Source organism: Cupressus sempervirens, chromosome 6 (assembly GCF_028749045.1).
Source record: "Cupressus sempervirens isolate cs-2001-9-10 chromosome 6, ASM2874904v1, whole genome shotgun sequence".
In the NCBI taxonomy this organism is placed as follows: Eukaryota; Viridiplantae; Streptophyta; class Pinopsida; order Cupressales; family Cupressaceae; genus Cupressus; species Cupressus sempervirens.
The window spans coordinates 560,904,070-560,918,103 of NC_143123.1; the positions used below are offsets into that span (position 1 = coordinate 560,904,070).

General features: G+C 35.4%; 1 pseudogene; it reads right to left on the reverse strand.

Moving 5' to 3' along the window:
* LOC149553501 (uncharacterized) overlaps positions 1-1,135 on the reverse strand; it is a 61,543-nt pseudogene extending 60,408 nt beyond the window's left edge.
* Positions 1,136-14,034: the final 12,899 nt, after the last annotated feature.

The window sequence follows — 14,034 nt, forward strand, 5'->3', positions numbered from 1 at the left end:
AATTGAGTTTAAGTTTAGTTATATATAAATGTTTCTTATTAAATATTTAGTATAGGTTAAGTGTTTTAAATAAAGTTTTCTCCTTGTAGTATTTAAGTGTGGCAGCTCTTAGTTAATTTTAAATTAGGTATAATGTTAAATTGCATATCTTTTAATATTATTTTATGTATCTATTAGTTAGTATATTTAATTTGTCTTAATTTTATTAGTAATTTAATTAATGTATTTAAAAGTTTAGTATATGACTAGACTTACAGATCATGTTAATTTGTTTTGTTTAGTTAAATTTAAGTTCAATTTATGTTGTTATTCAAATAATTTATATTTATCATTGTAATCTTAATGTACTAATGAACCAAATTTTGATACCAATTTAATAATGAAAATTTAACTTTAATGATGTATTCCTTCTCATAATTATAAACTTAAGATGAATTGTAGTAAACATATTCCTTCACTTGCAAATCAAACTCTTAAACCTTAGTGAACCTAATTATTATTATCTTTAAAAAAAATTGTGTGTTTTTGCCCTCATATTTTGGCCATGACAATGCCAAAACCCTAAATGAAGTAGACCCCATAGACGAGTATTATTTTTTAAGGACTTCTTTCTAAGCATTTGGGTTTTTAAAAAAAAAATACAAACCTTTTTGTATTTTCCAACAAAATGGTCTATGAAACCCTAATTTATTGTTCAAAAAATTGTGAAACCAATATCCATGAATTTGCATGGAGGACACTTATCTAGTTCAACAGCTGAAAAGAATATTGCATAATTTCTTAACCTAGCTTTCTCTTTAACAATTTCATCCAATATCTCTGAATTAGGAACAACAACAAAGGGAGTAGTGGTAGCTAAGGTGAACTTATCATTTTTGGTACCTTCATCAGAGCAGGGGTTGGAGAATTCAAATGTGGCCTTCGAACTAACATCTGTGGAGTGAGCCATAGCCCCAGAGAAGGACTTGGGTCGAGAGTTGGGTGGGTTAGAATGAGTCTGCGTGGCATTACTGCCCGCAAAAATAGCCTCAAGAGGAGCATTGTCAAATAAAGAATTGTTGTTAAAAACATTTACTTTGCATCTGCCATCCCCATCATGGCCACTGGAGGATGCATCCATACTAGATTCCACCATTGTCTTCAAATCTAGACCTCAAAAGAATAAAATATCTGAAGGGATGTGTGCCTAGATCCGACTGAAAAAATCACTGTTATGATTTACAGCCCTTATCTGAGCATAGTTCATAGGTATATTATAATTGTTGCTACCTTTGAATTTGTAGCTGTTACAATGAGATTAGGTCTCTGCCTTAGGTGATTTGCAGAGAGCCAAGTTATTCACATTCACCATTTTAGAGAATAGAATTACAAAGATTAGGTTGTTGTTTTAGAGAGCAGAGATATTCACATTTTCTCTGATTCTATAAAATTTTATCTACATAGAGATATTCACATTCGCATTCTGAGATGGATTTTTTCCCCATTCTTTTATATTTTCTTTTCCTCCACTTATTAATTAGTGTAAGAACTATTTAAAGCATAGTTTTTAAATTTAAATTAATAAGAATAATTAAAGCTCATTATTTCAATGCAACACTAATTTAATAATTATTAATTAAATAATCATAATAAAACAATAGTAAATCATTAATCTTTTATATTTTAATTCTATTTTTATCAAACTTCTTAAATTAGACTTTTAAAATAAATATTTTAAACTAAAGTACATAATTAATTAATTTCTAATTAATTAAATAACATCAAAGAATTAATTAAATAACATCATATTCTAATATTTCTTTAACCAATTTTGTAAATTTAGGCCTCTAATTTACACTTCAAAATTTTGACTTTTTATTTAAAGCATAAATTTAATTAGTTTTCAATTAATCAAATTAATTAAATAACATCATGGTCTAATATTTCTTTAACCACTTTTGTAAATTTAGACCTCTAATTTACACTTCAAAATTTTGACTTTTTATTTAAAGCATAAATTTAATTATTTTTCAATTAATCAAATATTCACATATTTTATTATTTTTTTTAATCAAATAATATTTATTACTCAACTAATAATATTATTTAGAGTTTATTATTAAAATAAAACTCTTAAATAATAATTATTAAATTAAATAAATATAAAGATGCTAAAATGAGAACTTTAGTTTACTCTTTTAAATTTAATTCTTTTATTTAATTAATTTTTCATTAATTAAATATTGAAGTTTCTATATACAATTTGCATGCAACAACTTTAAGCAATTTAAATTAAAATATCTCTATTAAATAATTATTTTTCTCACTTTAATTAATTTATTATATTTTAATTTCACCCATAAGCTTTATGTAATTTAATTAAAATAAACTTTATTAAATAATTGCTTACTCTTTTATTAATTTATTATATTTTAATTTCATGTATAAGCTTTATGCAATTTAATTAAAATAAATTTTATTAAATAATTGCTTACTCTCTCTTATTAATTTATTATATTTTAATTTCATGCATAAGCTTTATGCAATATAATTAAAATAATCTTTATTATATAATTTCTTACTCTCTCTTATTAATTTATTATATTTTAGTTTCATACATAAGCTTTATGCAATTTAGTTAAAATAAACTTTATTAAATAATTGCTTACTCTCTCTTGTTAATTTATTATATTTTAATTTCATACATATGCTTTATACAATTTAATTAAAACAACTTTATTAAATTTATGTTCTCTTTCTCTCTCTTTAATTATGAGATGTTTTAATTATTTATTTATTAATTCAACTAATAATATTATTTAGAGTTCATTATTTAAAATAAAACTTTTAAATAATAATTATTAATTTAAATAAATATAATTAAGCCTAAATTTGAACTAAAACGTTATCTTTAAGTTGAATTCTTTTATTTAATTAATTCACGAGATTTTTTTTTTGAAATAAAGGGGTAAAAACATTATTGAAGATCAAAAAGCACCAGTACAAAGAAAGCAAGGACCTAACATCCCAAGGAAAAAAAAGCACATAGAGATAAAATAGCCAACACCATCATCTATCACCATTCTCAACCCTATCCTCATGAAGAATATTTATTAAATCAAGACAAAGCTCCTGAGGGACCAACTCCCACTCCTCAATTCTCCATCCCTTAGCATGCTTAGAAGCTCATTTTGCCAAACAATCAGCTGCCCTATTCCACTCCCTTGGAATATGGACAAAAGTCACCATTTCCATCAAAAAACTAATCCACAAATTTTTTTGCACAATCCTAGCCAACTGCTAGTTAACATCAGCCACTTTCTATTCAATAAGTAGATTGATCAAAACTAGGGAATCAAATTCACAAACTATCCTTCTCCACCCAAAAGCATGAGCTTTTTGAAGAGCAACAAGAATAGCCAGCCCTTCCACTAGGTTAATGGTTTGTATCCCATCATAGATCAAAAAGATAAAGATCACTGAGCCCAAAGAATCTCTACCAATCCCACCAATACCAGTTATTGCACTTTGAAGATCCATCAATATTGATCTTCAAGATGCCATAGGGGGGAAGCTAGAATTTTCCAACCCTATCAATTTTTGGCTTCTCATGACGTTGTCTCTTAGCCCTAGTTAAGGCCAAAGAAGACCCCTAAATCCCCAATCTCTCCACCAACTCTATATCTCATTCCCCAAAAGGGAGTTCCACTTCACACTTAACCTCCACTATCTCTTGAACTATGCCCAATAACCTCTACCAAATTTGTTGCACTAGTCTATGTTCTCCATGAAAAATCCTTCGATTGTACTCTAGCCAAATTTTCCACAATAGGAAGATAGGCCCCATAAACTACACCTCCTCTAGAAAGGGAGCCACAAAAGGGGGCCAATGCATTCCTTACCAAAACTCAAATAAGGATTAAGCATGAACACAAGGAGTTGTCTAAACATCCCACCAAAAATGCCAAAGTTGTAGGGAAAAAGAGCAACAAAAGAATAAGTGGGTAGAGTCCTCCTCATTAGCCCCACACATAACACACATATAATTATCAAGGTCCCCTCTCTTTTTCATATTATCCCAAGTCAAACACTTATTCCAATCCAACACCCAAACAAAATAGTTACATTTTCGCCAAGAAAACTTGTTCTAGACCTTTTTCCACCACTGTATTTCAGGCCCAACCAACTTATAAGATAACAACCTACTATAACCAGAGGCTACAGTATAGGTCTCCATAGGATTGGGAGGCTAGGAAAACATGTCATCTTCCCAGAGAGAGAAACATGTTCTACTAGAGAGGATATTTTCTGGCACAACACATTCCTCTTGTAAACTAGCAACCAACCATTCATTTGGGGACTTCCATTTAGCCATCTCCATCTAAACACAGGGGGAAAATGGCTTAAAGTCACTCACCCATGACCAACCAGCCTCTATAAACCATTGACAAAGAATCTCTTATTTGGAAAACTGAGAAGTGATGGGAGGATAACCATCCCAAGAATCTAACCAAAGTTGGGCCTTTGCCCCTCTCTTGCAGATCCAAAATAATCCATCCTTAACAAGCATGACCCCTTTCTTAAGGGTGTACCAAATCATAGATCCCTTCCCCACAAGGGGATAGCTAGAAATATTGAGATGAGTGATCCTTAAGAGACACTTCTAAGAAAGAACCTTGGCCCAACTCTTATCCTACTCATTACACCACTACTAGTAAAGTTTAGTGGCCAAAGCCTCCCTAGTCAAAGTTGATTGCCTCAAGCCTAATCCACCATATTTTTTTGGACTGCACAAAACTTCGCATCTAACCAAACTCCATTTGGAGGACTCCAAGAAACTAGCCCATAAAAATTGGCACACCACAGAATCAAGATCCTTAAGAAAGCCCATAGGAGCAACCTAGAGCATGCATCTATAAATAGGCAAAGCCTAGACAACTGACTTAATCAACTGGACATGACCAACAAAAGATAACCAATGATGAGTCTAGTGATTAAATTTCACCTAAAATTTGTCAAAAATAATCTTCCAAGACTCACTGGTTAGTCTACTCATTGAGATGGGAATGCCAAGATATGTTAATGGAAGATTTCCAATTTGAAATCTCAAAGTGTGAGCAATCCTTTTTTGAATAGGGCCCAAAGTATTGAAGAAGAAGACGGAATATTTTCCCTCATTAATCCACTAACTAGAGGTAACTAGGTATGCATCCAAGATCCCTTGTAGATTAGAGGCCTCCCTCATTCTATCCATCCCCATAAAAGTAGTATCATCCACAAATTGTAAGTGGGTTTGCGGAGGTAAGGCTCCACCCCACCTCTAACCTCGAATAAGACCAGACTCCACATTCCATTTAATCCATCTCCCCAAGCCTTTAGCCAAAAGAATAAACAAATAATGGGAGATAGGGTCTCCCTAACAATTCCCCCTTGAAGCCCCAAAAATCTCAGAATGACTCCCATTGATAAGCATTGAGAAAGAAACTGAAGTAACAGAGCTCCAAACCCATTGAATCCATTCTTCCACAAAGCCAAAAACACTAAGAACCCACCAAAGGAAGGACCACCTAACTCTCTCATAAGCCTTAGCCATGTCCAGTTTGATAAAAATCACTTTTTCTTTTGATCTGGCCATAGAATGGATGACCTTAGTTGTAATGACAATCCCATCCAAAATTTTCCTACTAGCTGCAAAACCACTTTCCTCTTTGGGGATCAAATCTACAAGCCCCTTCTTCAACCTTTCAGCAATAAGTTTAGAAATAATTTTATAGATAACATTGCATAAAGAAATGAGCCAAAATTAGCTTAACCTATTAGCCCACTCAATCTTGGGGATGAAAGCAATAAAATTAGCATTTAGAGGCCTTAACATCTACTTATTGTGTTGAGACTAATGAACCATAGCCAAGAGATCAAATTTGATGATATCCCAGAATTCTTGAAAATAATCTATTGGAAAACCATCTCGATCTAGTGCCTTCCCCTTCTTCATATTAAACACAATCCCTTCAAGCTCTTTAAGTGAGATATCTCACATGAGCTACTAATTCATATCTCCAAATACAAGAGAAGGGATACAAGAAAGAATTTGTGCTTCCTCAAGAGACCCCTCTTGCGAGGCCTCTCAAAAGAAAGACTCAAAGTACTACACTGCCTCACTAGAATTTTTTGGGAAGGAAGAAAGATGGTCTCCCCTATCATTCAATAGTCTAGAAATAGAATTGCTATGGCATTTGGGTTTCACAGAGTTGAAGAAAAAAGTAGTATTTTTGTCCCCTTCCTGGAGCCACTCAATTTAAGCATTTTTTTCCAATACATTTCCTCTCATAGTTCCCATTCTTCTAGAATTTTCATAGCCAAAGCCTCATCCTAGAGAAATTTAGTTGTGATATCATCCTCCCTTATTCTCCTTGTAATATCATCCAAATCTGCATGGGCCAATGCCTTTGCATGAAAGACATTCCCAAAATATAGACAATTCCTATGTTTGAGCTCAAATTTAACATATTGAAGAAGCTTAGTAAAGATATACATTGATGTACTATAGGCTAGTCTCCCCTTCCTCCACTAATAGAAAATAAAATCATTCAAAGATGGGTCCTATAAGCACATGAGTTGGAACCTAAAAGAAGGCATACAAAGCACCTGAATTGATTCTATAGCTAGCTTGATAGACCAATGGTTCAATCCTCTCCAATCCAAGATCTTAGAGCAAGATGACCACATCCCTCTATCCTAGTAAAAAGAAACAAGGAAGCAATCTAACCTTTCTGCAATACAAAACTCAACAACCTAATGATTGTTCTAGGTGAACTAGCCATCGTTAGGTTTGATATCAAAAAGATTCAAGGTATTGATATTGTCTTGAAGCAGTAGTGCAAAGGGCTCCAACCTTCTAGTACCACCACGCTTCTCAGCCAACTCACAAATAGCATTGAAGTCTGCAACCAAAATCCAAGGATGGAAAGACATCATGATACGAACCAATCTAATGTGGGACCACAAATGTTGTTTTCCCTAGAATATGATGTCCCATGTCTCATGGCTAGTAGCAATCATAGACATAGAGGACTTAGAGGAAATCAACCAAAGAGGCTGGACTCTTTGAGGATTCCATAAGTATGCCAGATGCTTGGAAGCTCCATGAGCTCCAATGCACTGGCACTCCCCATTTCTCCACAACTTAGGCATCAAACCTTGCATAATCTCAATAGATAACTTATTTTTCTACAAAAAGACAACATTAGGACCTTGTTGTTAGATTGTGGTGACAGATCAGGAAAGTACTATACATACTCCATAATTTTGTGGGGTTCAAATTTTTTTTGGGTACTATTGATAGATTTACCACTAAAGTTATGGCTAATTTATGGCCGACATGTTATAACCCTAAAGTGGTTTAATACTTGTATAAAAGGGTTTAGGGTTGGGTATTTTCATTATGTTGTGATGCAAAATTTCTTTTTGCGGTGGTATTGAGCTATAATGGATTACATACTATAATAAGGTTGTAATGATTGGATTGTAATAAGATCAAACTTTTTGTTTGGTGCACATAGCTCAGGGATTGGGTGAATGATGGGGACACAACCCAAGCACAAAATGGACACAACAGGAAAAGGGAAATTGTATTAACTATGAAAATAAGCTAGTACATTTAGTACAGAGAAATTAGACTTCAAAACATGCCCTAAGGGCTTACAATAGCACAAAATTGGAGATAATTTCTCCTTTTGGTACCTCCTCTCAAATTCCACTCCGAACTTCCTTTTACAATGCCAAAAATGTCCTTAAATAGACCTCGGAGAGTTAAGGACTAGGAGTACATTCTAGAAAGTGCTAGTAGGCATCCACCGACCAAGTAGAAGGCTCCAAAAGCTGTGTTAGAAGTTGGTGCAAATCTAGAAGAATCCAAAAATGGTATCGAACTTCTGAGAGGCATAACTTTTGAACCATAGCTTCGATTGAGGAACTGTTTACATTTTCGAAAAGCTCTCAAAGTGCTCTATAGTCCAATGGACCAGCTTCATTCATCCCCCATTTTTTGGCCCTCTTTGAGGTCATTTAATTCCCCTAACCTGACTGTGAAGCATTCTTAGGAGGTCTCCAAAAATTGAAAAATTGTGATAACTTTCAAACCGTGGGGCCTTTTGACCTGATTCTTTTTCTGGAATGCTCTAAATTGTAATTACATTCATCTGGCCAATTTACACCTCCTAGTTCACCAAAATGATGGCTCAATTACATACTCTTATTTTTTTGACATTTACACGTATCACAAGGTGTCCAAATACTCTATCCTAGAACATTGATAGTGGAACTGTGAGAGTTGGAACCTTTATTTGAACCAAATGAGTATCCAAAAATGAAAACACATGAAATAGAAACTAAGTCTAAGTACATTTTTTTGGGTGACACAGGTTTTCCCTTATACCTCTGGATGCTCCTGTATCAGACACCCAGGGTAGATTGAAAAGTGACCCTGTCACTTTATGAATGGTAGAGGAAATCCCAAATGGGAAACCTCAGCTGCTGAAATCCGAGTTGAGTCCTCTATCGACTGTCCTTTCCACTTGACCAAATACTCTTCATACTACCTATTTTTGGTACTCCTACCCACACGATGATCTAGAATGTCTTCTATCTCCTCCTTTTTAGAAGCAGGAATTGGACATGGCTCTAACATCAGTTCCTCATCTGCACCATCATCATGATACTCTGTTAAGTCTACAATGTTGAAAATAGGAAAAATGTGAATACCATCTAGCAACTCCACCTCATATGCATTTTCAAAATTTTGCAAGGGCCAAATTTCTTCATTTTCACCTTGTTGTAAGTAACAGTTGGAAATATTTCTTTTTGTAAGTGTACCATGACTAGATCCCCTACCTCGAATTCTTTATGTCTTCTCCTTTGATCAGCCCTAGCTTTATACTCTTGATTCATCTTGGTAATGTGTGCTTGAACCTCCTCATGTAGATGATTGATATGTTTAGCAAATTCTTCAGCTTTAGCACTTGTCCTCTCCCCTTGCTCTATCTTCCTCAATTCTAGCGCAGTCCTTGGGCTTCTTCCATATACAATTTAGAATGGTGATCTACCAGTACTCCTATTTACAGATTTATTGTAAGCAAACTCAGCTTGTGATAGAATCAAATCCCACCCCTTGGGCTTATTCCCAACTAAACATCTCAGCAAATTTCCTAGACTTCTATTTACCACTTCTGTTTGGTCATCAGTCTGTGGGTGATGTCTAGAGCTCAATTTCAAGTCTGTTCTCAACTTTTTCCAGAATGTTCTCCAGAAATATTTCACAAATTTAGTGTCTTTGTCAGAAACTATACTCCTTGAAAGACCATGTAGTCTTACCACCTCTTTGAAAAACAAGTCTGCAATATGGACATCATCATGAGTTTTGTGGAATGGAATGAAATGTGCCATTTTGGAGAACCTATCAACCACCACAAATACTGAGTCATTACCACTTGGTGTCCTCGACAATCCAAGAACAAAATCCATACTTATGTCCTCCCATGGCTTTGATGGAATAGGCAATGGCTGATATAGTCCAGTATTGTGGCTAAATCCCTTGGCAACTTGACAAACTTCTTCACATCTTGTGAAATCTGAGGCCAAAAATAATGTTCTCTAAGAATGGCAATGGTCTTATCTTGACCAAAATGTCTTTCCATCCCTCAACTATGTTTCTCTTTAATCATATTTTTCCTCATGGAACTCCTTGGAATGCACAATTGGCTACCCTTGAATAACATACCATCCTAAATCAGATAGTCTAACCATTTAGTTTTGTCTATATCAATAGGCTCTTTACAAGCTTTCCATGCTTCAGCAAAATCAAGATCTTCAGGGTATAGATTCTTGAGTTCATCAAACCCAACTACTTCAACCTGCATTACTGTAAGCAACAACTGTCTTCTGCTTAGTGCATCTACAACCCTGTTAGATTTTCCACTTCTATGTTTCAACACAAATGTATAGCTCTGCAAAAACTCTACCCACTTCATATGCGTCTGATTCAATTTAACTTGGCTATTTAGGTATTGTAATGCTTGGTGATCAGTATACAAAACAAATTCCTTTGGCAATAAATAATGCCTCCATTTATTTAAGGCCTGAACTATTGCATAGAACTCTTGATCATAAATAGAATACTTCTTCTTTGCATCATTCAATTTTTCACTATAATATGCAATAGGCTTACCTTCTTGGCTCAATAAAGCCCCAATAGCACTGCCACTAGCATCACAATCCACCTGGAACACCTTTCTAAAATTTGGAAGTGCCAACACAGGCTGCTCTATCACCTTCTTCTCCAGCAATTCAAAACTTCTCGTAGCTACTGCAGTCCATTTGAACTCTTTTCTATCCCCTCTTATTGTGTCAGTTAGTGGTGCACATATGCCAATAAAATTCTTAATAAAATTCCTGTAAAAACTAACCAAACCATGAAATGATCTTACCTCAGTAGCAAACCTTAGAGTAGGCCATTCCAAGATGGCTTTTACCTTCTCTAGATCCATTTTAAGACCTTCAGGTGATATAAAAAACCCCAAATAGACTAATTCCCTTTTTGCAAAGATACACTTCTTCAAATTAATTAATAGTTTCTCTTCCCTTAACCTTTCAAGGACACTATGAATATGCAATAAATGTTCTTCCAAAGTCTTGCTGAAAATTAAAATATCATCCAAATAGACAATAACAAATTTTCCCAAGAACTTCTTAAGTACCTCATTCATAAGCCGCATGAAGGTGCTTGGGGCGTTCATCAATCCAAAGGGCATGACTAACCACTCATAAAGACCCTTCTTCATATTGAAGGCCATTTTCCACTCATCTCCTTCTTGAATCTGTATCTAGTGATAACCACTCTTGAGATCTATCTTTGTGAAGTACTGAACTTCACTCAAGCAGTCCATAAGATCATCCATTCTTGGCAAAGGAAACTGAGATTTGATGGTTATCCTATTTATAGCTCAAGATTCTGTACACATCCTCCACTCTCCATCCTTCTTTGGTGCCAATACTACAGGTACTGCACATGGACTCAGGCTCTCCTGAGTCAAGCCCTTCCTCAATAGTTCCTAAACCTATCTATTTAGCTCCCCAGTTTCAGTAGGAGTCATCCTATGAGCAACCTTGTTAGGCAAACTAGCTCCTAGGATTAAATCTATCTTATGACTGATTTGCCTTACTGGTGGAAACCCTTCTGAAACATTATCAAAGATAATTTCTCCAAACTCACCTAGTAAATCTGAAACTTCAAGTGGTATTTCACTACTACCTTCTTTATCTTTCCTAGGAATCAAATTATAGCACATATGCTGATGTTTCATTCCATCTAAAAACTTTCTTCCATCAACAAGACAAATCCTAGCACTGCTACATACCTTTTCACCTTCCTTTTTTATGGGCTTCAGTTTGTGGCAAACTCCATCCTTTGTTAGAGAGTATGTGTTTGCATGACCATCATGAACTGCATGTCTATCAAACTACCATGGTCTACCCAGCAATAGATGGCAAACATCCATTGGAATAACATCACAGAGAACTTCATCATGGTAACTCCCAATTTTGAATTTCACGAGACATTGTTCACTTACCAGGACCTTATGATCATCTTTCACCCAAGCAATCCGATAGGGCTAGGGATGTTTCTCCCTCTTGAGCTTTAGCTTAGAGACCATCTCCTCTAACACCAAGTTGTTAGTGCTACCACCATCAATGATTACATCACAAATTTTTCCTCACATTTGCACCTAGTATGGAACAAACTCATCCTTTGTCCTAGTTCAATCTCACCACTTAGTAGGACCCTTTCATTTGCCAAGGTCTCTCCTCTTTCTGCATCCTCTAAATGTGATGACTCTGCATCTTCATCCACATGAGCAACCCTAGCTTGACCCTCAGATCTCCTATCTATCCTTCCTTGTTGCTGAGGGAATTCAAAGGCATGATTACCTTGTTCATTACAATGGAAATAGGTACCAAGAAAGCCTCCTCTTCCTTGTCTATGTCCTCTACCTCTTCCTCTCTAATTTCCAAAGTCTTGATCATGGGAGCGGTTGAAACCCTCATTCCTTTGGTTCCTGCTAGTACCCCCATCTTCATTTTTATTTTGGGTTTCATTTCGGCCTCCAGATGACCTACTACTTCCCCTTCCTCCTTGACCATGCCCTCTTTGTCTACCTTCAAACCTCTTATTCAGCTTCTCTTCAACTTGTAGGGCAAACTGGTATGCCTCTTCAATGTTGGTCATTCTTACCAGACGTAATTCCTCCTGGATGCTAGGTCGTAACCCACTGATATAACAAGAAACCTTCTCCTTATTTACTTTTTCATGCCCTACTCTAATCAAAAGTTGATAAAAATCTTCTGTATATTCTTGGACTGATCTTCCTGCTTGCTTTAGCCCATGCATCCTCTTAAACAAATGAACCTCATAGACCACAAGAATGAACTGCTTCTTCAATTTGTCCACCATGCAATCCCACCTTGTGATCTTCTCCTTTCCTCTTCTGTTTCTTTCCAATTGAACCTCTTGCCACCAAATTTTGGCATGGCCTTTCAGTTTGGCCTTTGCAAACTTAAACCTATCTGGGTCCCTAATATCCTCATACTCAAAGTATTCTTCCAGTTCATTGATCCAGTTGATCAACTCATCTAGTTTCAAATTTCCTAAAAATACACCCACATCAATTGTAAGTCTTTTCCCAAACTTAGTAATGGCCCTAAAAAGCCTTTCCTCTACCTGATTCAAAACTTTCCCATCAAATTCCCCTTCTAGTCTAGTTTCTTCTTCTTCATTGTCATCCTCACTATCGTCACTTGTGGCAACATTTGTTCCTCTACGAAGCTCCTCCTATAATGCCTGTACCTGCCTTTGCAGGGCTCTAACCTCCTTCGGATTAATAGCTCCAACCCTTCCACCATGCTCTCTTCATGGAGGCATCTTCTTAACTCAAACCCACAACCACACAATCCTAGTGCAAACTGCCTCACAGTCAGTGCTCTGTCTACACACTCAGGAAAACCAGCTCTGATACCACTTGATGGGGACACAACCCAAGCACATAATGGACACAATAGGAAAAGGGAAATTGTATTAACTGTGAAAATAAGCTAGTACATTTAGTACAGAGAAAATAGACTTCAAAACATGCCCTAAGGGCTTACAATAGCACAAAACTGGAGATAATTTCTCCTTTTAGTACCTCCTCTCAAATTTCACTCCGAACTACCTTTTACAATGCCAAAAATGTCCTTAAATAGAGCCTAGAGAGTTAAGGACTAGGAGTACATTCTAGAAAGTGCTAGTAGGCATCCAATGACCAAGTAGAAGGCTCTAGAAGTTGTGTTAGAAGTTGGTGCAAATCTAGAAGAATCTAAAAATGGTAACCGAAATTTCGGGAGGCATAACTTTTGAATCGTAGCTCCGATTGACAAACCGTTTACATTTTTGGAAAGCTCTCAAAGTGCTCTATATCCCTATGGACCAAATTCACTTGTCCCCCATTTTTTGTCCCTTTTTGAGGTCATTTAATGCCCCTAAGATGACTTTGAAGCATTCTTAGGAGGTTTCCAAAAATTGAAAATTTGCGATAACTTTCAAACCGTGTGGCCTTTTGACCTAATTCTTTTTTTGGAATGCTCTAAATTGCAATTACATTCATTTGGCCTATTTACACCTCCTAGTTGACAAAAATGATGGCTCAATTACATAATCCTATTTTTTTACATTTACACGTATCCCAAGGTGTTCAAATACTCTATCCTAGAACACTAATAGTGAAACTATGAGAGTTGGAACCTTTATTTGACCCAAATAGGTATCCAAAAATGAAAACACATGAAATAGAAACTAAGTCCAAGTATTTTTTTTGGCTGACACAAGATTGCCCTTATACCTCTGGATGCTCTTGCATCAATGAACCACATTAAATCTTGTTGCCTTGTGTTCATTTCTGTGTGATCTATTATTTTTCTATTATTGATTATATTTGCATGTAGTTTTTTATTCCTATCAGTGGT